General features: G+C 41.7%; 1 pseudogene; it reads left to right on the forward strand.

Moving 5' to 3' along the window:
• The first annotated feature begins 375 nt into the window (after positions 1-375).
• On the forward strand, positions 376-1046 carry LOC138844346 (cytosolic iron-sulfur assembly component 2B pseudogene; annotated as a pseudogene).
• Positions 1047-4616: the final 3570 nt, after the last annotated feature.

Raw genomic sequence — 4616 nt, forward strand, 5'->3', positions numbered from 1 at the left:
TCCATGTCCCCCTCTCCCACCAGATAGCGTTCCCCTCGTTTATTTACTTTGCAAACCTTTGTACGGAACTCCAAGCACTCCTGGTTTTATGATGCAGCAGGGAAGGAGGTGCATCTCCTGGGTTTCAGAAACAGCAAGAACCCTGCCAAGGCAGGGGCAGCCCAGCCTGGCTACGAGAGCGAGTGCCCAGTGTGACAGCCCCGAGAAGGTGGCACCAGGCTCCACCTTGGACCGTTTTTAGTTTCCCCTAGAACTGTCTTTGACCTCTGCATTCCAGCTCTGTAGGGCTCGATGGCCAGCACCGCCAGGCTCCCTTCGGGTCGTCACTGCGGGAGCGATCAGCATTTTCCCAGGTCCAGCAACCCGGCACTCTGAATCCACATTCTCTCAAACACCAGGTCGAGTACCTGCAGCGAGGTGCGACCCCGTTGCCGCGCCACAGCCCCTTTCTGTTCCCCAGAAGTGCGCAGGTCGGAAGGAAAGTGCTCGCTGATTGGGGTTTGGCTCAGTAGTGCCGCGATGGTGGTGGGTGGCAACATGGGGGGCGGCCTCCTGGACATCATCCATGAGCTCTCCGGGGAGCAGCCAGTGAGGGTGGTGGAGGAGGATGAGCAGGTTCCGGATAGCGTTGACACACACGAGAGCTCTTCGATCTTATTTGCTCCATCAATGATCCAGAGCATCTGCTGACCCTTGAGTTGAACGTAGTAGAGAAAGTCCAGGTTCAGGTTAGTGACCTGTAGAGCACAGTGGCTGTGGCCTTCAACCCCACTATTCTGCACTGCAGCATGGCCACCCTTATTGGCCTGTCCATCATGGTCAAGCTTCTGCGGTCCCTTCCCCAGCTTTTCAAGATGGATGTGCACATTACTTCAGGGACCCATGCCTTTGAGCACGCAGTGAACAAGCAGCTTGCGGATAAGGAGTGGGTAGTGGTTGCGCTGGAGAACACGGACCTGCTGGAGGTGTGAATCAGTGCTTGTCAGCTTGCTCCTGAGCCTGGCTGCTGGCCTCGACTTACTGCCTCGCCAGCATCTGTCCCCAGCTCCATGCAGAGCACACAGCCATTTCTTCAGTTACTGACAATGAGAAACTAATGTTTTGCATTTTGTACTAAACCCTTAATTTATTAAAAAAAAATGGCTTCTATTTTTTGCTCTTTAAAGATTATGATGTAATTATTAAAATATCTGCAACTATCCTTTTTATAATACTGATATTTGGAATTGAATGGCTGTATATGTCTAGAGGGCCTCAAGAATGGAATTCTCACTAATTTGATTACTTTGAAGTATTAGCTGCTTTTTTTTTTAGATTTGTACTGAAAGTTTTACAAATAATTATATTCAGGCATTTTATCATCCTTTTAACTTTAATTTACATTCATTTTCTTGTGTAGACTTGAAAAATGCATACCAATTCTTCTGAATACTCTAAGGTAAACTGCACTTTTTTAAAAAAAAAATTAAAGATGAAAAAACATGTATTGTAAAGAAGGGATACCAAGAAATTTAGATAGCACCTGGAAAAGATGGTTATTAGCAAGATGCCCTTATATTGTGAGGCTGTAATGTGTGCTTTTCTTTTTTTTTAAGATTTCCTTATTTGAAAGGTGGAGTTATAGAAAGGTAGAGGCAGAGGGAGATCATTCATCTTCTGGTTCATTCCCCAAATGGCTGCAACAGCCAAAGCGGGGCAAATCAGAAGCCAAGAGCCACGAGCCAGAAGCTTCTTCCAGAATTCCCATGTGGGTGCAGGGCCCCAAGGACTTGGGCCATCTTCTACTGCTTTTCCAGATTATGGCAGAGAGCTGGATTGAAAGTAGAGTAGCCATTTTCACAGACCACAATGGAATGAAGCGGGAAATTAGCAACGCAGGAATCCCTACAGCATATGCATATGCAAACACATGGAGACTGAACATGCTCCTGAATGAACGGTGGGTCATAGAAGAAATCAAAAGAGAAATCAAAAACTTTCTGGAAGAAAGCGAAGATAACAATACAACATATCAAAACTTACGGGATACAGCAAAAGCAGTGTTAAGACGAAAGTTTAGAGCAATTGGTGCCTACATCAAGAAATTGGAAAGGCACCAAATAAATGAGCTATCAATGCATCTCAAGGATCTAGAAAAACTACAGCAAACCAAACCCAAAACTATTAGGAGAAGAGAAATAATTAAAATTAGAGAAGAAATCAATAAAATTGAATCCAAAAAACATTACAGAAACAGATGGATAGACCAATGGAACAGAATAGAAACACCAGAAATCATTACAATCATCTGCAGCCAACTTATAATTGATCAAGGAGCTAAAATCAACTCCTGGAGCAAGGACAGTCTATTCAATAAATGGTGCTGGGAAAACTGGATCTCCACGTGTAGAAGCATGAAGTAAGACCCCTACCTTACACCTTACACAAAAATCCACTCAACAACCTGACACCATCAAATTATTAGAGAACATTGGAGAAACCTTGCATGATATAGGCACAGGCAAAGACTTCTTGGAAAAGACCCCAGAGGCAGGAGCAGTCAAAGACAGAATTAACAATTGGGATTACATCAAATTGAAAAGTTTCTGTACTGCAAAAGAAACAGGAAAGTGAAGAGGCAACCAACAGAATGGGAAAAAATATTTGCAAGTTATGCAACTGATAAAGGATTAATAACCAGAATCTACAAAGGGATCAAGAAACTCCACAATATCAAAACAAAAAAACCACTTAAGAGATGGGCCAAAGACCTAAATAGACATTTTCTCAAAAGAGGAAATCCAAATGACCAACAGATACATGAAAAAATGTTCAAGACCACTGCCCATCAGGGAAATGCAAATCAAAACCACAATGAGGTTTCACCTCACGCTGGTTAGAATGCCTTATATAGAGAAATCAACTAACAACAGAGGCTGACGAGGACGTGGGGAAAAAGGCACACTAATCCACTGTTGGTGAGAATGCAAACTGGTAAAGCCACTATGGAAGACAGTTTTGAGTTTCCTCAGAAACCTGGATATAGACCTACCACATGACCCAGCCATCCCACTCCTTGGAATTTACCCAAGGGAAATTAAATTGGCAGATAAAATAGCTTTCTGCACCTCCATATTTGTTGCAGCTCAATTCACAATAGCTAAGACATGGAATCAACTTAAATGCCCATCAACATAAGTCTGGATAAAGAAATTAAGGAATATGTACTCTATAGAATACTGCGTAGTGGTAAAACGTTAAATGAAATCTGGTCATTTGCAACAAAATGGAGGAATTTAGAAAACATGTTGAGTGAAATAAGCCAGTCTCAAAGGGACAAATTTCATATGTTCTCCCTGATTTGTGACAACTAACCAAGCACCAAAAAGGAAACCTGTAGAAGTGAAACTGACATGATGAGAAAGAATGACTTGATCAGCCATTGTCCTGACTGTTGAGGAACAGCTTACCATTTTATTCTTTTCAGTATTTTCTTTTTCTACTTAATACCATTGGTTGAACTCTTTAATTAACACACAATTATTCTTAGGTGTTTAAAATTGACTGAAAATTGATCCCTGTTAAAAATAAGAGTGGGAATAAGAGAAGGAGGAGACATACAGTTCGGCACATGCCCACTCAGACTTACCCCTAATGGTAGAGCCAGAAATGTGCCATGGGACTCCAAATCCCATTATGTTGCAAGGTACCAATGCCATCTTACTAGTTAAAGTGATAAGTTTAAGTTCATAATTGATCATAAAGATAGGATTAAATGTCAAAAGGATTACATAAATAAGACCAGTGTCTGCTAGTACTATTAGAATCAAAATGGAGAGAACAATCCAACATGGGAAGTGGGATACACAGCAGATTCATAGAATGGCAGATGTCCTAAACAACACTCTGGCTGCAGAATCAGCCCTTAAGTCATTTGGATCTGGCTAAAAATCCCATGAGAGTTTCTCAGGCATGGAAAGCCTAGACACTGTGCCAAAAAATGACCTAAATAAAAGATGTCTGTGAGTGAGTTCCCAGTGGAAAGAACGGGCCATCAAAGCAGGAGGTACCTTTCTTTGAAGGGAGGAGAGGACTTCCACTTTGATTATGGCCTTGTCTAAATAAAGTCGGAGTTTGTGAACTCAAGTGGCTTCCATAGCCTTGGCAGCTCATGACAAGAGCCTCGAGTGGTTATTAACTTCATAAATAAATGTGTCAATTGTTAAATCAACAGCGGGAGTCACTGTGCACTTACTACCCATGTAGGATCTCTGTTTTTAATGTGTTGTACTATGAGAATTAACAATAAACCTAGTCTTCAGTACTTTGTACTTTGTGTGGTTATAATCTGTTGAAATCTTTACTTAGTATGTAATAAATTGATCTGTATATAAAAATAATTAAATATGAATCTTAATAAAGAATGAGATGGGAAAGGGAGTAGGAGATGGGCTGATATGTGGGTGGAAGGGTGGTTATAGGGAGGAAAACCGCTATAATCCAAAACTAGTACTTTCTTTTTTTAAAAGATTATATTTATTTAAAAGAGTTACACAGAGAGAGGAGAGACAGAGAGAGGGGTCTTCCATCTGATGGTGCACTCCCCAGTTGGCCGCAATGGCCAGAGCTGCTCCGAT

This window comes from Oryctolagus cuniculus, chromosome 11, assembly GCF_964237555.1.
Source record: "Oryctolagus cuniculus chromosome 11, mOryCun1.1, whole genome shotgun sequence".
Lineage (NCBI taxonomy): Eukaryota > Metazoa > Chordata > Mammalia > Lagomorpha > Leporidae > Oryctolagus > Oryctolagus cuniculus.